General features: G+C 38.1%; 1 protein-coding gene across 2 annotated transcripts in view; it reads left to right on the forward strand.

Annotated features, from left to right (window-relative positions):
* LAMC1 (laminin subunit gamma 1) overlaps positions 1 to 23,395 on the forward strand; it is a 124,350-nt gene that overhangs the window by 36,702 nt on the left and 64,253 nt on the right. The gene's annotated exons all lie outside the window — the stretch shown is intronic.

Consider the following 23,395-nt stretch of genomic DNA (forward strand, 5'->3'; position numbering starts at 1 on the left):
TGATTGTGGGGACTGGGAAGCCTAAAATCTATAGGGCCCGTCAGCAGGCCAGAAATTCAGATAAGAGTTTATATTTCAGTCTTGAGTCCAAAAGCTGGAAACTCAGCTAGAATTTCTATGTTGGGGTTTGGAAGCAAAATTCCTTCATCTTAGGGGAACTTTAGTCTTTGTTCTTAATGTTTTCAACTGATTGGATGAGGCCGCCCATGTTATGGAGGGTCATCTGCTTTCCTCAAATCTACTGATTTAACTGTTACTCACATCTAAAAAATACCTTCATGGCAACATTGAGAGCGGTGTTTGATCAAACATATGGGCACCATAGTCTACCCAAGATGACACATAAAATTAACCATTACAGTGTGTATTTTTAATTACAAGTTTTGAAACATTAAAAATAATTCAAACATTAAATTTTGTTTGGTGTGACAACTTCTTTGGAAGCCCAGAGCTCCAAGAAGAATGAAAGGTATTAGGTATTGAAAAAGTGAAGGGTTGTAGCCGAGCAGCTTGGTTTCAGACTCCAGCTCTGCTGGTTACAATTTGTGAGACTTTGGTTGAGTTCCACTTCCCCCATTTATAAAAGAAGGTGTGACTTCATCAGACTACTTTGATAAATCAATGAAAGAATGCTCATAAGAATCCCAGCATAGTGACTGGTTTATAGTGGCATTCAGTACATGATAACCTATCATTGTGACTATTACTATAGACTTCTTTGCATTTTAAAGTTTTTAATTTCCCTTTATATCTTTTATATGGTAACCTGGTACACAAGTGTCCTGTTGAGCATGCTCTTGGTATTGTTTAGGAGGAAGAAAAGGAACCAAAATCCAGCATCTTTCAATTTTATTTTTTAAAAGGAATAGTATATTTGAATAACCAAGAAGATAAGTGACATTATGACCTCAAAGTATTGTTTGAAGATTAATGAGGTATGCTGAAGAGCATCTGCTACAGAACTTGGGACAGTAAGTTGCTTATTGTGTTTTTAGGTACTGGTATATAATTTTTCTGGTGTCATGGGTTACAGTTAAGTGCATTCTAAGAGTACATCCAAAACTTAATTTCTTGTTTTGATACTAGTGTTCATTGAAATGGAACCATATTTTGTAGAAAATCTTTAAAGCAGTTCATATTCTTACCTAGGGCCTTACTAACTATTGATGACTTACTTATTAATGGACTCTGGGATTTTGCTCAGAAATAGAAAGTAATCTTTGATCTGTAAGGTCTTCAATTTTGTTTGGAATTCTTTTTTTTTATTTAATAAGTGCATTTTTTAGAGATTTTATTTATTTGAGAGAGAGAGAGAGCGCACAAGAGGGCGGAGGGTCAGAGGGAGAAGCAGACTCCCTGCTGAGCAGGGAGCCCGACACAGGACTCGATCCCGGGACTTTGGGATCATGACCGGAGCCAAAGGCAGATGCCTAACTGACGGAACCACCCAGGCACCCCAATAAGTGCATTTTTAAGGTTATAAAAATACCCTTGTTTTGGTTTTTTAAAAAAATAGTGTGACTCCTCCTAAAGTTGACCATACTACTGCAAAATGTATTAACTGTTCATTTCTTTTCTGCTGTAGTTTTTGTACTAAGTGTTCTGTAGCTTGTCAATATTGATTTTTTTTTAAAGATTTTATTTATTTGACAGAGAGAGCGCAGGCGCGCACAAGCAAGGGGAGTGGCAGGCAGAGGCAGAGGGAGAAGCAGGCTCCCCGCTGGGCAGGGGGAGCCCGATGTGGGACCTGATCCTGGGATCATGACCCGAGCTGAAGGAGGTCGCTTAACCAACTGAGCCACCCAGGCACCCTTGTCAATATTGATCTTAATAGTGTTGGGAGTATATGATAACAGAGAGGACTTTGGAAAGATCCATTATTGGGGTCTTCACATGGGTGCTGCTGTGATAAAATGAACGGCAAAAAGAGACTTAATTCTTTTTAGCTGTTGCTTCTGGTGAATCTCCCAGGAAAAGTGGATTGGAGTCCATTACCCTGAGCTTCCTATAGCAAAATGCAAGATGTGCTTAGGTTCTGTTTCCTGGTAACCTCCTGAGAGCTTAAGGGCTAAACAGAAAGTATCTGGTAATACTCAGTTTCTTACTTGAAAGTAGAGTTTGAAAAAAAAAATCTTTTGCTAAATTTTACTGCCGAAGATGAAGTTACCATTTTAATGGTTTTTGCATTGTGGTTTCTTTTTATGAAACATGGTACTGAGTAGTCCCAATCTTAGATGCTTAAGTGAACTTAAAGTATAATTATTTTCATCTAAATTAAAGTAGCACCTGGGATATTACAGTCTAAGGTAGGAGACAGAAGCTAGTACTCATTGATAGTACTAGCATTGGTAGGTAAGTAAGTCCATTGAGGCGAGAATGAAGAAGCAGTCCAAACCAGAAAGGTTTGAGGGGTATGGGTGCTCTTCAGATTAGTCCGGGAAGGCTAGCAGCAGCCCCTGACTTCTAAAAGGACCTGCTAAGTGCAGACACTGTGCTCGTATTTTATGTTTAGTCAAACCACTCCAAGAAGTAGGTATTCAATTATCATAGGTCCACAGTCACACATCCAGTACTCTTGGGGCAAAACATAGTTTTAGAATTTATGACTTTTTGGATGTTTAGAATATTTTAGCATATGCTTTATATTATGTATTCCCCCCTGTGTCAGCACTTTTTGGCCAAGTCCGCCTTAATTGAACACGTGACTACTTCTGTAGGTGAAATACAGAAAAATTCACACGTTAAGTGGGATAATGACTACAAATAGCCCCTCCCCCCCATCATTCAGGTCAAATTCTGCTACAAATGAGTTTTCTACCAAAGGAGTTTGCTGTTAACTTCAAAACAAAACAGAACAAAAACTGGTTTACAGAGCTTTTGAAATTCCAGATTTGAGGAAAAGGGGTTATGGATCAGTATTTCTATTTTTTTTTAAACTTTTTTTTTTTTAAAGATTTTATTTATTTATTTGAGAGAGAGAGAGAGAGAATGAGAGATAGAAAGCACGAGAGGGAAGAGGGTCAGAGGGAGAAGCAGACTCCCTGCCGAGCAGGAAGCCCGATGTGGGACTCGATCCCGGGACTCCAGGATCATGACCTGAGCCGAAGGCAGTCGCTTAACCAACTGAGCCACCCAGGCGCCCAGTATTTCTATTTTTATAGTTAGAAAGAATGGCAAAGAAAAATAATTTTCCCAAGGGAATTTGAACTCATGTGTTTACTCCCATACGACTTATAGCAGGTAGGATGTGGTATTTCTAACAAATCATGCCATTTCATTTTTTTCTCTTTTTTCATCACCTCAGTTGTTTCTGATTTTTTATACATCATTGCATTCTAGAGACAGTATAAGTCCATATTGGCTTTTCCACCTCATTGTTTTCCTTCTAATTAATGTGCACTTTCTAATTAATGTGCACTTTAACCTGGTTTTAGTGTTATTGGGAAGTTTCAGTACTGCAGGTGAAATTAGGAGATTTCCTGTTTTACATATTTTCAAAGGTTCTTTATAATTTATAGTCTTACTCCATGGAGATACTTTGTTAGGTATTTTCCATTGGTAGGTTTTTATTAGCCATCTCTTAACTTTGTCTTTTTTCCACAAAATATAAAAATAGCTTATTTGACAGTAAATCAATGCATGTTCACTAGTTTATATATAGAAACAACATGGTGGTTAAGATTTTGCTTGGTTTTTAAAGAGTTTAAATCATATTTTTTCTGTTTTCCTTGGCAACTAACTACAATATGCTTAAATCATAGTATTTACTTTCTTGATTTGATTTGAGTGGGGAAAACAGAAAACAGAATAGGCTCATGATGTCGGGGCGGGGGGCGGGTTGGGGGCATGAGGAGGGAAGATTCTGAGGGCCTAACAGCCCAGCTGCCTGGGTTCTAATCCTACCATCATCTCAGGCTTTTAATACAACTGGTTTTGAAGAGCTATCAGGAGGATTAAGTGAAGAGGTACTTGAAATGCACTGCAAGGTGCTTACACCTGTCACCTAGTGAGGACTCAGGGTTAGCTGTTATGATTGACATCCCGAGCAGAACTAAAGTTTTCACCGCATGTAGTTCTTTATCAGATTTCCATTTAAGTTTAAGCGTTTTTGTTTGTTTGTTTGTTGGTTGGTTGGTTGGTCTCACCCTTCCCCTCACCTTCCAGTAAGTGGCCTTCTCAGCCTTTTTCCTGCTTTCCACTTGCAAGAGCTATAACATCAGATCTATATCAGGTGCGGCAGTAATGCTCAGCTGGAGGCGGTGTCATGTGGGGGAGTAGAGGGAGACTGACTAGGGACCTCATCTCAGACTTGCGGGAGTCTGAGTGTGTTCATTGGTTTCTACTCCGTTCTCTGGGGGCCCTACCATTGAATCAGTGAATAAGTAGTCTTAGTGATTGTGCTTTCTAAGTTTCTAGTTAGGAAGTTTTCAGAAATATTTCAATATTTAAGATAGTCACCTCTGATGAGAAATGTACCAAAATACTATGGTCTGGCGATGAAGAATTAATTTAAAAATGTGTTTCTCTGTGTGACTCTTCTTGACTAAAGAGAAAGCAGGACATGAGTTTACATTTAAGTTTATACTTTTAATATTCCAGTTCTTTACCTTTAATTATTTAAACCGTATAGCTTTTTGGAAGTTGCTTTAGATAATACCTTTATGTATGTCAGTAGCTGCAAATTTCAGTCAGTCATAGAAGCTTATGTTTCAATAAAAGTCAAGGATTTGAGGGTCCTTGCTAGTTTACTTGCATGAGTGTGGGTTGCTTGTTATGTGCCGGTCCTTATGTGCTTTCACTTGAATAGGTGATTTTAGGTGCTCTGTCAGTTAAAGGTAATGAATCGTAAGGAAGCTTTTGAAAACCAAGTTGTGAATTTACAAAATATTTCCAGGGTAATAATTTAAAAATGCGTTTGGCACAAATCCAGTATTTATAAAACAAATAGCTAAGCAGTGCACAGTGAACTTTTCTAATCCCCATATGCTCTGTATGGTGATCTTTATCATCTTTTTTCTTTTAAGTCACCAACAAAAATTAGAATTTGTTGCCACATAATGCTATCCAATACTTAACATAGCCTTGTACTTACTGTTACTTTGTAGACTTTTCCAATCTGATGGTTTCTTTTGCTTTTAGAGAATATGTCGGAAAGCCTTATTTTTTTAAAAGATTTTATTTATTGAGAGAAGGAAAGCAAGCTAGAGAGAGAGCATGAGCAAGGGGGTGGGGTGGGGTGGGGTGGGGTGGGGGGAGGGACAGAGGGAGAGTGAGAGCCAGGCTCTCCGTTGAGCAGGGACCCCGATGTGGGGCTCCATCCTAGGACCCTGGGATCATGACCTGAGCCAAAGGCAGACGCTTAACCTACTGAGTCACCCAGGTGCCCCAATTCTTCTCATACTTTATGTAATGTTCTAGAGTTAAAACCTTTTAAAGCAAGTGCAAACCAACCTGAACTAATAATGAAGTTAATTTGTTCCCCTTTTAGGTGAGCAACTCATTGGCCACTTAGCTATTAATTCTGTTGGGTGGCTCTTACTGGGCTGTGTTATTTCTGTAAAATAAAGAATCACTAGGAAATAGTGCCTGTGGAGGATGGTTGTAGGTGGCTTCCACAGGTGAGGCTCTTTTTGATGTAGGTATGTTCTCAGCTTAACAGTGGAGTGAGGTTCTCATTAAGTAGCAGGTATCTTTTTTTTTTTTTTTTTTGAGCGAGAGAGAGCGTGAGTAGGAGTGTGAGGGCAGAGATAGAGGGGTAGAGAATCTCAGGCAGACTGCATGCTGAGCGTGGAGCAAGGCAAGGCTGGATTTCATGACCCTGGGATCACGACCTGAGCCGAAACCGAGAGTCAGACGGTTAACTAACTGAGCCCCCCAGGTGCCCCTAAATAGCAGGTATCTTAATAGATGATTGAAGAGAGTTCCTAATAGGAAATTTATTATAATCAGTAATATTTCAGTCATGGTGACTAGAGTAGGGATGGATGATGGCTAAATAGATGGATGAAATATTGATGCATTTGAATATTTGTGCCTCAGATGATAGAAAGAATAACAAATGAAATGCAGTTTCCAAGTTGTATTTTTTAATTCTCAGAGGGAGAGTAGGAAGTGGCAGGGGTGGAAAGAAGTATTTGCATCCATGCTCTTTTAGACTTGGTCCTCAAATAGTTTTAGAACATTCTTTCATTGATAGAGTAGACATTTATTGAAAGACCACTATATGCCTGGTACTGCAGGAAGTTCTAAAGATACGCTTTTGAGGAACTCAGCCTAGTGGGGAAAGTCTTAACTTTTAGAAAGCCTTTTCTAACATCTCTTGGGGTGATATGCCTCCCCTTTCTGTGTACCCAGAGCATTCTTCTCATTATATTTACCCAAGTATTGTAAAACTCCTAGAAGCAAACATAGGGTAAATCGTTGTGACCTTGGGTTAGGCATCAGTTTGTTAGGTATGACACCTAAAGCACAAGCAACCAAAGGAAAAAACATAAATTGGACTTGATCAAAATTAAAAACTGTTGTGCTTCAAAGGACACTATCAAGCAAGTAAAACGATAGCTCACTGATTGGGACACAGTATTTACAAATCATCTATCTGATAAGGATCTGGTATTCAAAATTTATAAGCTCTTACAACTCAACAATAAAAAAGACAAATAAGGTAACTATAAAATGTGCAAAGGATTTGAAAACACACCTCTCCCAAGAAGATATGTGAAGGAACAATAAGTACATGAAAAGATGTAATGCTCAACATTAGTAATCATTAGGGAAATGCAAATCAAAACCACAATGAGATACTACACACTCACTAGGGTAGCTATAGTTTAAAAAAAAAACAAAACAAAAAACACCTAACAACAAGTCTTGGTGAGGATGTGGATAAGTGAGGAAGAACCCTCATGCATTACTGTCGGGAATGTAAAATGGTGCTTTGGAAAACAGTTTGGCAGTCAAGGTAAACATGGAATTATCATATGACCCAGCAATCCTGTTCTTAGGTGTGTTGGATTTATATGTCAACTTTGCTGGGCCATTGTATCCCAGATATTTGGCCAGACATTATTCTGGATCTTTCTCAGGGGGATGTTTTTTGGATGAGACTAACATTTATATCTATGGGCTTTAAGTAAAGCAGAGTGCCCTTCATATTGTGGGTGGACCTCATCTAATTGTTGAAGGCCATAATAGAAAAAAGACTGACATCCCTTGAGCAAGAAGGAATTATGCCAGCAGACAGCCTTCAGACTTGAACTGTGACACTGGCTCTTCCCTGGGTCTCCAGCCTGGTGGTCTTTGGCCTTGAACTGCCATATCAGCTCTTCTGTGGGTCTCCAGCTTGCCAGCCCACCCTGTAGGTTTGAGCTTGTCTGCCTCCATAATCATGTGAGCCAATTCCTTAAAATAGATGTCTCTTTCCATATATACCTCTCCTCGGGGTGGGGGTGGGCGTTTCTGGAGAACCCTGACTTAATACCTAAGAGGATGAGAACCATGAGTTCACAAAAAAATTTGTACACAATATTCATAGCAGCATTATTCATAATATCCAAAACATAGAAACAACCCAAATGCCCGTTAACTGAATGAATGAACAAATGTGGTCTAGCCATACAGTGGAATACCGTTCAACCATAACAAGGAATGAGGTACAGATTATATGTATATGTATATATATAGGTACATATACATGCACACACTACAATATGGATGAATCTTCTAAACATTATGCTTAATGAAAGAAGCCAGACACAAACAGCCACATATTGTAGGATTCCATATATATATGAAAAATTCAGAGTAGACAACTCTATAGAGACAGGAAATAGATTATTCTTGCCAGGAGCTACAAGGAAGAGGAATGGGGAGTGGCTGGTAGTGGGTTTGGTGTTTCTTTTTGGGGTGATGAAAATGTTCTGGAATTGGATAGTGATGATTGCACAGCCTTGTGAGTATACTAAAAAACACTGAATTATATACTTTGGGTGAATTTTATAATATATGAATTATGTATCAATTAAAAGACATATTCTCAGGAAGTTTTCACCAGGTATATTATACTTGGAACATCAATCTAAATTTCTTGGGCTTTGAACATTTTTTTATTTACACAGTAAATACTGAGTTAATTCAGTTACCATGTCCTACATACTCTAGGGAATAAAGAGATAGATCAAAACACAGATGCCAGCTTATATATTATAATAATAATGTAACCCATATTTATGGATGGATTTGTCACTTATAAAAAATTTTTACACATCTCATTTGATCCTTACTACAGTCCTCTGATTTAAGTAGGACATAATTAATTGGTTTCTTATCTGTGTTTTCCAAAGTCTTTTCATGCCTTTTACTATGACATCGTTCTTCACAATAGTGTATCTGTTTACATGTTCTTCTTAAAGCATTATTTATCTTGTCTGTCCGCTAATAGGATCTCAATAAATGCATTGTTACTGGAATGGTTTATCCCCATTTTCTAGTTGAGGAAATCAAGACTCTGGGGTTGAAGGGACGGGCTCCTCTTCCCACACTGGGTCGGGGCATAGCTGTGGGCTGGGGTCTATGCTGGGTCCTTTCCATTTTTCCTCACTTGACCATGCACAAGAAAGAAGATGATTATATACCATAACAGAAACTCTATCAGAGGATTTCTGAGGCTTGGAAATGAAGGTAGTGAGTTGTGAATGGAGTTTTGAATGGAGGTGGTGAAGTGGGCATTTTTGTCTTGTAAGAGAATGCTTTTAATGTTTCACTGTTGAATATGATACTTGCTGAGGGCTTTTTGTGGATTCCTTACTAGATCAAGGAAGTTCCCTTCTCTTCCTTTTTTTTTTTTTTAAGATTTTATTTATTTGAGAGAGAGAAAGAGAGAGAGAGAGAGAGAGAACACATGAGAGGGGGGAGGGGCAGAGGGAGAAGCAGACTCCCTGCCGAGCAGGGAGCCCGATGCGGCACTCGATCCTGGGACTCCAGGATCGTGACCTGAGCTGAAGGCAGTCGCTTAACCAACTGAGCCACCCAGGCGCCCCCTTCTCTTCCTTTTTGAGGTACTGGAGGCACTGGAAAAGAAATGTGCTCATCAGACACTTGTTATTTTTTGTCTGTTTTTGTTAACCTGGTGTTTTGGGAATGTAGTCTACCTAAAGTGAAAGAGTCCTTTGAAAGCCAAAATTGGAAAATATTGTCACAAAGCCATTATGGTGACTAAAAATGTTTTAGGGAAATAATGATCTCAACATTGTACTTTTCCTACTTTGATGATAACCTGTTCAAATACCTTACACCTAGGGTATAAAGGTTTTTAAAACTGCATTTTAGGAGTTTCAAAATTTAGCATAAACTCTAAATATGAGTTTTGATAATAAGAGCAACCTGAGGAAAAGTACTGTGTGGGGTGTTGGGCAAGGATTCAAATCTCTACTGTGTCACTTAATGGTGTGAACTTTTTAGATCTTAGTTTCCTTAAATCCAAAAAACAAGGTTCTTTCAGGGAGTCCCCTTCCATGAATCTGGTAGTTAATCTTGTGGTCCTGGGGTGTTGGAGATGATATCCAGATGGTGGGTTGTACTTAACAAATTTTGATAAATTGATTACTAGAAAGCTTATCAGTTACTGGGTGAACCAACAAGGGAAATAAATCTCTGCAGTATTCCTGTTTTAAGGGGATGTATAGGGAATGTTTATTTGTTTTTAAAATTTATGGTTGAACTCTGGTTTATATATTTTAAAATTGTGTGCCTTCACATTACAAACTGTATTGTACCCACTATATTGCATATGACAACAACCTCTGGAGAACCAAGTGAGTGGTTTTAGGCTATTGTCAGGGTTTTAGGTCCCTTTATACACTGGCAAATAGGCATATTTTAGCTTGCCTTTCTTGCCAGATTTCAAAGCAGCCTTGTATGTGTCTGGGAACAATAACTATGGACTTTCATTGTCAGTCTTGTGCTAATGCATGTTCAAAAAATCAGGTGGAAGCTATTCACAAAGATGTATAAAACCTAATTATTAAATGGAGTTCAATGTTCTACTGTGTTTGTATGTTTAGAAGTAGAAGTGGAAGATAGGAGGGGGCATTCCAGGTAGAAGAGCATAGGCAAAAGCTCTGAGCCAAAAAGAGAATGGCCTAAGTACAGATCTTCTGCGACCTACAGTGCGTTATATCCCAATAAACCCACTGTAAGTTGAAAATATCCTAAGTCAGAAGTGCATTTAATACACCTAACCTACTGAACATCATAGCTTAGCCTAGCCTTCCTTAAACGTGCTTGCAACACTTAACACTCGCCTATAGTTGGGCAGCATTGTTTAACACAAAACCTATTTTATAATAAAATGTCAAATATCTCATGTAACTGATTGAATGCTGTACTGAAAGTGAAAAACAGAACGGTTGTAAGTGTATGGGTTGATGAACCTCAAGATCACATGGCTCCCTGGGAGTTGCGTCTCGCTGTCACTGCCCAGCCTCAGGAGAGAGCATCATACTGCAGATTGCTAGCTTGGGAAGAAATCAAAAAATAAAAATTCGAGGTATGGTTTCTACTGAAGGTGTATCGCTTTCACACAATCCTAAAGTTGAAAAATCACAAGTCGAACCACCCTAAGTCAGGGACCATCTATAACCTTAAGTAATTTGGGATGGCACAGTGCCCAGCACACAGTAGACTCTTCATAAGTCATTATCAAAGAATGATTGAGTGAATGAACTAATGAATGAATGCATGCACTGGATTATAGAGTGAGCGTAGGATTAGGTAAGAGGTGCATAGACTTGGCCATGAAAATCTTTTATGCCATATACTAAGGAGCTTTTTTTAAGTCCAGGGTGCTTTGGGAAATTATTGAAAGATCTGAACAATGGAATGAAATGGCCAGATTTGTATTTTGTAAAACTTGGGTAGTTTTACTGCCTAATAAGTCATCTTTCCATAACCCCTTTATGAGGCAAATACACAAATAGTTCAGTCTATTATTCAGTAGTTATATTAGCACATCATTTAATCTCTGGGCTATTTCTTCACCTATAAATGAGGCAGATGGCTTGGGATTTTTCTATTCCTTCCTCCTGAGAACATCTATGTTTTTAAGTAAGGGACAGGGAGCAGTGCTTCTGATGGGGCTTCAGACCTGAGCCCTTTCTGTTGGGTTCCATGGCATGGCTTTGCAGGCGTCACTCTGGGCTGTCATAGAGTTTAGATGACTAAGATGCTTTGTGGATGCCCAGATGTTCCTGGGATGCCTCCAGTTTTGTGGGTGATGGTAACATCTGTGTGTTCTTCCTTTGTTGTCTGGATCATGATCTCATGGGTATAACCACCATTTGTATTTATTTGACCACTTTGATCTCTGGGGTAGTGAGGTAAAATCTCCTATTAGATTTGTATAACTGTAAGTAGAATAAGTGCTGTATTTAGTTGGTAATTAGGGAAACCTTACTTTTTGGAAGTGGTTAGGGGAAAAGGGTTTAACATTTAACAGTTCCTTGAGATATTAATGTTATATTTTTAAATGTAGGGCTTAAGGAGATGTGGTTTTAGGATTTTTTAAAAAGGAATTTAGGAATTTTTTTCTTTTTTTTGAAGAGTTATTTATTTTTTTAGAGAGTGTGTGTGCACACATGCACACTCATAAGCAGGGGGAGAGACAGAGAGAGAGGGAGAAGGAGAGAAGCAGACTCCTGCCTGAGCACAGAGCCTGACGTGGGGCTCAGTCTCAACCCTGAGATCATGACCTGGGCTAAAAAGACACTTAACCAACTGAGCCACCCGGGCACCCCATTAGGAATTTTTTTTTTTACTTGAAATCAGTGGGATCTTTCTCATCATAATGTCACCCTTGGCAAATTTCTTCTGCTAATATGTAAAGAATAGTGGGACAGGTGGGAAGGGTCACTAAGCAGTAAGTGGGGGTAAGTTAAAAGAAGAGGAATCCTACAGATGATGACTGGTTGGATGATAAAGATGTGGGGTTGTGTGCTGATATATTATTCCCTGTGGTGGTCTACAAGTTTGTGTGGGAGACATTTGTTCTCATTTCCTGTTTCATCACACCCTGCCACCTGCTGCGTCGCTATTCAAAGTAACAGTACTTTTCAAGATTGCTGTTTAGGAAATGTGTTTTATGTGTCAGGAAGCCAGTTTTGTTGTTGTTCCACAGAAGGCTGATCCAGGAAATGTCTCTCGAGGCTCTAAATTTGAAAAGTGTGTGTGTGCATGTGTGCGTGCGTGCGCGCGTGTTCAAGTTAGCGAGTTGGTGATTGATGCCAGAAGAGACATGAGTAACTTGGAATTGTGTGAGTATAGTCCACATGTGGGTGGAGGAAAATGCTTTACACTGTGTTCTGTTATCCTGTGGGATTTCTCACTTAAAAACTGAAACTATCCAGAGACAGCTGTAATTTAAAATAATAATAAGGATAGTACAGTCTGTATTTTTCTCTTTGTGGACATTGGGAAGATAGCACAACTATGTTGCTGTTTGACATTCACACAAAGACCCTGTAAATCCATCTTCATTATTCAGATGTGATATTTACAAAATCACCTATTCACTAAACTTTATTTGTAACCCCAAAATCAATATTCATGACACTTTGGCAATTATTTGGGGATGTGGGCAGAGCAGTGAAAAAGTTGACATGCTCCTCAGCTGAAGTTGAAGAAAATGATGCTTTGCCTTTTTTTCTCAGTTCTCATACTGTAGACAAGAGTCCTTTTCATGGCTTGTTTAGTGCCATGTTTTTCATTTTTGTGCTTTTTCTTGGTGATTTTGCTACCTAAAATGGCCCTCAAGTGTCTAGTGTTCCTAAGTGCAAGAAGGCTTTGATATGCTTTAGGGAGAAAATACTTGTGTTAGACAAGCTTTGTTCAGGCATGAGCTTATGAGCACAGTTGGCCATGAGTTTAATGTTAATGAATCAACAATATGTAATAAATAAAGTATCCTGAAACAGAAACATGTAAAATAAGTTTATATATTGATCTGTTGATGAAGTATTGTGACTAGAGGCTTGCAAGAGTCTAATCCTGTATTTCCTCTAGGAGCGATGCGTCAGTATTCACAACAACTTTATAGCACCTAACTACCAGGAATAATGAGAATGGAGTCTATTTAGGGTAGAAGGTTATTGGTCTTACTTATGGGCCACACCTGTCTGGGTGAACATGGGGAATTTTTATGCTTTTGAAAAGATAAAATAAAAATCTCTGAGAATTAAAGGAACTGTTTAATTTGGAGCCAAGAACAATAATAGCACATAGGTAAAATTTGACTTTCTGAGTTCTTTATTTAAAGTTTGACCTTCTGAAATCTGTTAGTTGGGGGCACCATCTGTGATAATGTGACCATGGTGAGTGTCTGAGTTTAGATAAAATCTTACTACTAACACATTCCAGAGATTGTGAGGCTTGGGGACATTTATTTGAAGTGGTCCTTGTAAGGTCTGCAGACAGCTCTTGGACTATCTCGGACTCTGGGACTTGGTCCTGGCTGACTGTGTGTGTATGTTTCTGCTTCATTAGAGTGCCTGAGTTGACAGCCAAGAGTCTCTCGTTCCACTGGTTTTTAGACACTATATTTCTTTTACAGAGACCCTTCTTTATGGGCATGGTCCTTCCAGAGCAAATGCCTGACTTGAATCGAGGAAATGGTGGGAGAGAATTTTCCCACATTACTATTATAACAGAGCTGTAAGAGAATGGACGTAGGTGTGATAAACGGATGACTTTTGGGTAGAGCAGGTTAGAGAACAGAGTCAGCAGGACATTATTGTAGCATCATTGCTTGGTATTTTAACAGTATTAAAACTGAAGTTTTACTTTTTAAATTCACCTATTACCTTCCATGTCCTTTCTCTTTATCTCATTCATTATTGTTTGAAGAGTACTCCTTAAACCAGTCTTTAAGATCAAATATATATGTGGACTTAAAAAGAAAGTATTAGGCAGTGTCACACTAACAATACTAATTGTATAGTTTAATCTAGAAGATGCTCTTTTGGTCATATGATAAAGGAACCTAGAGGAGATAGACATATTTTTATATGAATCAGATACCTAGGAGTCAGTCCTGAACTTTTGTATGAGTTCGATACACTCCAAATGTTTAACCATGAACATTTATAAATTTGTAAAGTTTTTCCATAAAAATTGTTAAGTGTAAGCTTCCAAAATCTGTTTGAAATGATACTTATTATGTACTGAATGTTTGTATCCCCCTCAAATTCATATGTTGAAGCCCTAGCCCCCAATGTGATGGTATTTGGAAGTGGGGCCTTTGGGAGGGAATTAGGTTTAGATGAGGTCTTGAGGGTGGGGCCCTCATAGTAGAATTAGTGCCCTTATAAGGAGAGGAAGAGAGACGAGAGCTCTTTGTTCCTCTCTCTGCCATTGAGGAAACAGGGAGAAGGCTTATAAGCTCTCTGCAAACCAGGAAGAGGGTCCTCACCAGGAACTAAATCTGCTGGTAGAAGTTCTTGACCTTGGACTTCCTGGCGTCCAGAACTGTGAGAAGTAAATGTCTGTTGTTTTAACAATATTTTGATATTTTATGATAACAGCCTGAGCTAAGACAATACTGCATGTGCTATAATGAAGAATACATTTTAATGTCCTTGGTTCTTGGTGGATTGAGCTCAATCATGTGGCCAATGATTTAATCAGTCATGCCTATATAATGAAACCCCAATAAAAACTCTGGTCCTGAGGCTCAGTGGAGTGTCCTGGTTAACACACTGATGTGTTGGGAGGGTGACTGTCCTGGATTCCGTGAGGAGAGTGCACAGAAGTGCTACATTTTCCCCCACCCCCATCTTACTCTATGGGAGTCTCCGTTTGGCCATTTCTGACCTGTAAGTAATTGTAAGAATAACACCTTCCTGAGTTCTGTGAGTCATTCTAGTGAATTATTCAATCTGAAGGGGTTGGGGAACTCCTGAATGTATTGCCAGTTGGTCAGAAGTTGGGGTGGTCTGGGAACTCCTGAAGAACAGCTGGTATCTGAAGTAACGTCATCTTGTGGAGGACTGAACCTTAAGCCTGTGGGGTCCAATGCCAACTCCAAGTGGTTGATGTCAGAGTTGTATTGCGGTACACCCAGCTGGGGGTGAAAATGGAATAGTGGAAAGCTCACTACTAGCTCATATATTTAATAATACTTTACATTGATGAATCTTTAATTTTACTAATCAGATGGGTACAGAATGGTATCATTGTGGTTTTATTTTTTATTTCACTGATTTAAAAGCCTGAGCATTTTTTGCTTATTTGCTGTAAATGTTCCTCTAATCCTTATACTTTTAACTTGCTTTTGTGCTGGCTAGGGTTTCTAGTATGATGTCCAGGAGTTAGGCATCTTTGTTTTGTATTTTTATGGAATTCACCTTGCCATTGAGTATGATGATGCTAAAGGCTTTTTTGTTTGGTTTGGTTTGGTTTGGTTCAATACCTTTATTAGGTTAAAGAAGCTCTCTTTTATTCTTAGTTTGAATTTTTTATAATGAAAGAATATTGAATTTAATCAAATGTGCTTCTTTGCCTATTGAAGTGATCAGTAATTTTTCTTTAATTTCTGAAAACATTAACATGTTTTAAAAATTGTTGAACCAACCTTGTATTTCTCGAATAAGCCCAACTTGGACATAATGCAATATCTTTTTTTGTATGTTACTAGGGAGGACTTACTTTTGCCTCTGGTAATGTTCAGCCAGGCTTTTTAGCACAGTTTTTCTGAGGGGCAAAATCATCTCACAGTATTAACAAAATAGGAGTTTCTGGGTATAAGCCTAGGAAAAGGCAGGAACCACAGAAGTAAACCTAGAACACATTTTCCAGTCTGCAAGAAATACAGGTTTCCTCTGCTATCTGAAAATGAGTGTTCCTATGAAACCATTCTTAAGCTGAAATGGCATCAAGCAAAGAAGCAATTACCCTTACTTGATATGAAAAAATTGAGCATTCCCAGACCCAAAAAATAACTTCTCTCAAGATTTTCTGATACCTTAGGACATATCTTGCTAATAGATGCACAGAATAAATCAAGATAAGGCACAGATGCTCACAGACACAGTTCAAAGCTCTGGCAACTTGATGCTGAGTTACTGAGTGCGGTTCCCAGGGAAGGAGTTTGGCGGTGCCACTCTAGCTGCCAGGGGTGCCCACTGCAAGACAGAGGCTGAATGCTACTTTTGTTCTTTGCCTTTTTTCGTAAAAGCTAAAATCCTTTCTGAATTTCTTTTGGTTAGTGAAAATGTATTAATGTAGGTCTTCTGTAAAGGCAAAGTAGCATAACACAAACTTTTGAAAAGTGGGGTATACCTATAGCTACAAAATAGAGGTTTTGGTAGCCTCATGGGGCAAGGGACACGAAGTCCAGGACCCATCAAAGGTAGACTGTCTGACAACCCTCCCATACCGTTCAGCTGGGCCCCTAAAAGGCCTTCCTCTTTGGATAAAGTGAAAACAGAAATATACCATTCTGCAAACAGATTTAGAGCCAGTTTTGCATCACCTGGCTAATCCAGGGGGCACTCAATCTTTGAACTTGGATTCACATTGAGCCAGTTTGGAACCACTCCCAGGTGCCTGGCATAAACAAACATTCTTTTTTTTTTTTTTTTTTTAAGAGAGAGCATGCAAGTTGTGGGCAGAGGGGCAGAGGGAGAAAGAGAATCCCAAGCAGGCTCCACACTCAGCGCAGAACCGATGGAGCTTGATCTCAGAAGACCTAAGCCGAAATCAAGAGTCGGATGCCTAAGTGACTGAGCCACCCAGGTGCTCCTTGAACATTATTTTGTAGGAAGATACTGCATCTCAAATTATTCGTGTGGGTGTGTGCATTTTTAAAGTACGTTGTCTAGCACATAGTCAAAGATAACTAGGCATATAAGAAAACAAGATATAATGAAAGAAAATCAGCAAAATAATAGAAGCAGACACACAAATTTCAGTTATTGAAATTACTGGTCTATGGAACATCTATGTTTTATATACTCAGAAAAAGGATAAGTGTGAAAATTTCTTTAGGGAATGAGAAACAACAAAAAAGTGACATAGATTAGAAAACAACCATACAGTTTTAGAACTGAAAAATATATTGCTGGATTTAATTTACTGGATGTTTTATATCTGTATTCACAAGTGATAATGGCCTGTAATTTTCCTTATTCATCCTGCCCCTATCTGATTTGGTATCAAAGTTATACTAGTTTCATAACATGAGTTTAAAAGTATTCTTTATGTTTCTATTCTCTGGAAAAATTCTAAAGAGAAATTTAATTAAAATTAATCATGAAATTATTCAGGTCAGATACATAGTAACTTTAGTCATATGTGTCTTTCATAGATTTACAGGTTAGCGCTATTGAGTATGCATAAATTTCTGTTGCTCATATAGTATCTTTTTAAAATATTTTATTTATTTGAGAGTGAGTGAGCGAGAGAGGGAGAGCACGCACAGGAAGGGCACAGAGAGAGGGAGAGAGAATCCCAAGCAGATTCCACACTTAGTGCAGAGCCCAGCACAGTGCTCAGTCCCACAACACTGAGGTCATCACCTGAGCTAAAACCAAGAGTCAGATGCCCAACCAACTGAGCCATCCGGTTGCCCCATATAGTGTTTTTATAAAGAAAAGTGATTAATTGCACTTCTTATGCTCTTAGTCACTTAAGCTCTGTGAATCTACAACTTAGAAAAGGCTGAGTTTTCAGAGTCCAAGAATGATATTTCCCTGTGGAAAACAAATGCTGTTGTCTACGTATGTCCATACAAGTTTATCATATAGTGTGTGGTTCACTCTTGTGCATAGAAGGCAAAAGCATATAAAGCCACATAGGCATGGTTTACTAAGCATTTCCCCAGTCTTTATAGGATCCTTTAAAGCTGGAACTGTCAGGTTGTGAAAGACTTAGTTCATAGGGACTTTGAACAGAGAGCCTGAGTCACATGTTTTATTAATGAAGAGGAGGCGAAGTACTTACCTAAAGAAGAGCTGTACATAGAACACCTTTTCCATCTACTCTGTTACAGAGCATTTTGACACTTTATGAGTTAGAAAAAGTTTTTGTCATTCTGACCTCATAATCTTATTGGAGTCTATAAGGAAAAAAATGTTGGAAATTCTCTATTCAGTGCTGCAAGAATGAAAGATGAAACCTTACCAGGTAACCGAATAGAAGTAATTGAAACCGATGATTCCATTTATCTACCTTTGGATATACAGATTGACCTTTATCTCATTCACTTTACAAAAGGAAACTTATTCCTTTTAAATTCAAACACACCTTCAATATCACTTAAGTTTAAAAGAATTGTACTGAAATAGTTTGTCCACTGCTTATATTTTTCTTGTCTAATGGAAAATATTTTCCAAAAATTGATTATTAGAATTGTAGATATATTTGAGCAAGAATGAAAAGATGTTAAAGTTAGGAAGTGAACTCTCAGATTATCTCAAAGTCCTACCCAGTATTTGAGTCCCTTTACAATCACAGGTTCTAAATGGCTCTCGGCCCTATTATGGTCTCTCACTGTTTTTGATCAGGCACAGTAAAATATTTCTTGGCATATATACATAATATATATATACTGACTTATTTATAAATGCTACACATATATGCTATAGTAATATATTATGTACAAGTATAGTAAATGGAAAGTTTAGAAGGATAAGATCAAACTTAAATGTAAATAGAGTTTCTAATATTTTCTTCCCACACATCCCAGTGGACCGTCTTGGTTGCTCATTTTGGACAGCATTGATCTGGCCTCCCTCATCCTTCCCCAGAGATAAGGAATTTACAACTTCTAGAGTTAGCTTACTTCAGGTTTGGTGTTAATTTGTATAGTACAGTGATTGGAACGAACAAACATTTGGTATAGAAAATTCTCACATCCTTGGAGGGTTTTGAAAACTTCCATTTCCTTTACATCAAATCCTCAAATTCTGGGTGCTTGAAATGTTTTGGCTTTTGACTCTCAGCTGCCTCCTGGATGGTGAAGGGTAGGAGGTAGTGCAGTCAGAATTTCTTAATTTCTTGGCACACTGGGACATAGGAAATCAGTGGATTCGACATCATGGTGTCTGGCCAGTTTCTATAAATACTTCTGCAGCTGTCATAAGCCGTGCATCACAAAACCTCATTCTGTCATTTTACCAGATCTCATAGTTATTAAAGGGAGAATTTTCTTTCCTTGGCAAGTGCTTCCCAACAGTGAATCTGTAAATATATCTCCACAATGGTAAAGAAGGATGAAAACGAGGAATCCATTCACCATTTGAAAGGCTGTGTGCTATCCAAGCTTTTTTTGTGATTGTGAGGCACACCTCATGTTAATGCCTTCAGTCCCATTTCCTTTGCCTTTATTTCTGAGTAGGGAAGGATATTTTGTTTAACTGAGCTTTGTCATTTTTATTTTTTACCAGTAAGGACTAAAGGAGTACTGTCATGGGGGTTTTGATGAAGAATGAGAAACACAAGAGAAAACATTGCAGTAGTTCTTTTTTGTTCCGTGGCAGGTCCAATGACAATTAATTTGTTCATCATCCTTTCCCATGTTTTGTCCAGTCCCCCTAGGGTAACAATGCAACTGAGCTGGGGTTTGGGGTAGTAAGGCAGGAGGGGTTTAACCTGCTTTCTCTCTTCCCTTATTCTGCGATGGTTGAGAACCAGCCTTCATGCATCAGTATATCCTTACTTCAGGACCACTGTAGACCTGTACTTAGACCACACTTTCCTAAGACCGCATCTCAGCAAAGTCAGTCTCCACTTGTTTTCCTTACTTTTCTGCCATCTCCGTCACCAGTTCATTACGTGAATGTACTGTAATTGATGTTACAGGTTTGATCCTTGGTTATTGAAGCTCAAAAAAATTTTGACAGAAAATTACTTGGCATTCAAAACATTAGTGCACGTGCAAAAAATGAAAAATTAATTTTTCTATTAGAGACCCCAGTACATCCCTCTCCACCATTTAATGCCTTATAAATATTTAAACACAAAAATATTTTAACTTTATGTCTAACTAATTAAAGAAGGGCCTGTTGATTTTGGTTGTTACCTAGTGATTGACCTTTTGTTACAGTCTCTTGAAGTAGCTTGAAAAGCCAAGGATGTCCTTCATGAATTCATGAGTTTGGGAAATTAGTGTAATTAAGAGGTACTCTGGAGAACAGTGAGGGTTGCTTCTTTCTAATTTAGAGAGAATGGAAGGAAGGACCTAAAAATGCAAGTAGGTACACTTGCTGAAAGTTTTGGGGAAGTGGAGCTTTCTTTGAAGTACCTGGCAGAATAATTCTGTAGCTTTTTTTTCAATTATTTCTGATCCCAGAAATAATCCTATTGAGTTGTTTTGACCAGGGGAGACTCATGGTTGTGGGCATTGCTAACTGTTCGCAAGAATGCCTTTTCCTGTACCCTCTCCCAGGTTCTGTCAAGCTGTTCTTAGTACCATTGCCTGTCTTGACTTGCTCTTATAGTTTTCTCTCTTGTCTCTTTGGAGTTTACTTGTCTGGAGCAATAAAGTTCTTTCTTAGACTTACTCAACTCTGATGTTGCTTTTTTCTTAACCTTTAAAAGTTGTATTTTGCTTTTTGTTCGCCTGCTTGTGTTTGTGTATTTAGTGTACTTTTTTCCTTGGTAGTTTAGATACAGATTAAAATGATGAAAGATATTGGTTCAGAGAGAATGTTCTTAACAGAAACTTTATCATATTTGTTATTTTTTTTAAAGATTTTATTTATTCATTTGAGACACAGGTACAGAGAGAGAGAGAGATCATGAGCAGGGGGAGAGCCAGAGGGAGAGACTGAGCCAGGAGCCCAATGTGGGGCTCGATCCCAGGACCCTGGAATCATGACCTGAGCCGAAGGCAGACGCTTAACCATCTGAGGCACCCAGCCGCCCTATATTTGTTATTTTTGACTAGTTATGGATCCTGTGAATTTCTGCATCTGGAGATAAGGAGTTAACTGGAAAGATATGTATCACATTGGTATGTTAATTGCTTTTTTAAATGCACTTAAGTCTAAAAACTCAAGTTAATGAGATAAGATCTTCAAATCCCCAAATCTGGAATCAAGATGATAAAGCTAAACCTGTAATAGGTGGAGTAATTTTGATTCATTTTTATGTTATGGTTAAAGGCAGCATTGTGAGATTAAGGGGATTATGACATACAGTTAATGTAAGAAGCTTTAGTGACATGTAAGGAATATTGAAAAAGAAATGGGTAAAAATTTTAATCTGTGCCCCATTGTCTGGGAGGGAGAGTCTTCCAATTTTAGATAACTGGTCTGATTACTTTTAGAGAGAATTATTTCTACATCAGAGACGGGCAGTTTTCTATAATTTGATAGAACTGTTGCCTGGGAGTGTTCAACTCCCATTTATTTGCTCCAGTGTTCTGCTTACCAAGCAACCTATTGATCTCGAAATTTTGGTCTTCTGTGAGGACTTGCCCTGTCCAGATACCTGCCTTTATTGTTTTGACCAAAAAAAAAAAAAGAAAAAAAAATTGTTTCACTCAAAAATGAACATGCAGTTGTTTCTGGTATGTAAATCAGTTTGGTTGAGTTTGGTTAGCACAAGTCAGTTCCCAAGAGCCTAATGATTTGCTGGACTGATAAAAATTAAATTTCTGAATTTCCAAAGCTGATGATCAGATTATTTTGCTTAAAATAACCAACTAGTGTCACCAGTCTTTATAACAGATTCCATGGAATTCTATTGAATAGAAATATAAATGTTTTTTATTACTATAGTTCTCTTATAATGAGGGGATATCTTACTGAATAATAACAGTGCCATGAAAATATTTTTAAAAAGGTTTTTTTTATTGTTCTTGCTATTTTTTCCACAGGTGATGTTTAAGATACCAACATAGTTTCTACAGTTTCTAGGCTGTATCTTTTATCTTTGGTTACCCATTTTTGAGAGCACTAGATTGAACAGTGATGAAATATACATGGGCAGAATCTGGAGGTGTGGACGTTTGTTTTAGCATTAGCAGTAGCTCCTGAGCGGGTTGGATGGGATGTGGCTTATTCCTGGAGTCCTCAGAGGATCAGCCCTACCTTCCTCCATCCCCAGTACTTTGCCCTGGCCCTTCCTATGGAAGCTAAGGCTTCCCTGTTCCCTTCTTACATTCTTAGACTGAAGCCTTGGAGGTTAGTGTTGAGAATACCCCTAAGTACATTTAATAGTCAGTCAGTTGAGTCATACCTTCTGGGGACCAGAGATTTTGTTTCCTCCTGTTTGTTTTTCCCAGACCCAGCAGTTAGTATGTTAAACATCAGCCATTATAGTTTGATGCTAGTGTTTTTGATACTGTGTTAACAGGGAAATTTATGTTGTTAGTCTGTGATTTTATTAGTGTTATTTATGTTAGATTGGTAAGATTTTATTTTTTAGTTGTGGGGTTTTTTTTTTTATCAACACAATCCCTGTCTTTATTTATTTGGATTTTAAAAAACTGGCTGTAAGACAACTTTTTGGCAGTCCATTGTTCTAAGATTTTAATACTTTTGAATGAAAAATGCCTTTGAAAGGCTATAACAAAGTTCATTTGGCTTCTAAAACAAGTCTTTTAAATGAAATTTAGTAATGCTCTTTTTTTAATTAGTGGACTTTATTTTTAGAGCTGTTTTAGATTAGCAAAATTGAACTCTAAGTAAAGTACAGAGATGCCCCACGTACCTTTTCCCCCCATCTATACACACAGCTTCTCTCATGTCAACATCCTACAGCAGTGTGGTACATCTGTTATAAGTAATGAAACAACAGTGACTACATTAGTATCCCCCAAAGTGCATAATTTACAATGGGGTTCACTCTTGGTGCTGTAAATTCTGTGGGTTTGGACAGTGTTTAATGACATGTAACCACCATTACAGTATCATACAGAATACTGTTACTGCCCTAAACATCCTCTGTGTCCACCCATTCATCCCTCTGTCCTCCCAATTCCTGGTAACCACTGACTTTTTTACTATCACCATAGTTTTGCCTTTTCCAGAATGTCATAGTTGGAGTCATACAATCTGTACCCGTTTCAGATTGTCTTTTATTTCATTTAGTAAAATGCATTTAAGTTTCCTCCATGTCTTTTCATGATTTGATAGTTCATTTATTTTTGTCCCTATATGATATTCTATTGTGTGGATGTACCACAGTTTATTAATCACTTAACTTGTTGAAGGACATTTCGCTTGCTTCCAAGTTTGGGTAATTATGAATAAAGCTGCTATAAACGTTCATGTGCAGGTTTTTGTGTGGATGTTAAGTTTTCACCTTATTTGGTTAAATACCAAGCAGCACCATTGCTGGATCTTATGGTTAAGAGTATGTTTGATTTTATAAGAAATTGCCAGACTGTCTTCCAAAG

Source organism: Zalophus californianus, chromosome 10 (genome assembly GCF_009762305.2).
Source record: "Zalophus californianus isolate mZalCal1 chromosome 10, mZalCal1.pri.v2, whole genome shotgun sequence".
Classification (NCBI taxonomy): Eukaryota; Metazoa; Chordata; class Mammalia; order Carnivora; family Otariidae; genus Zalophus; species Zalophus californianus.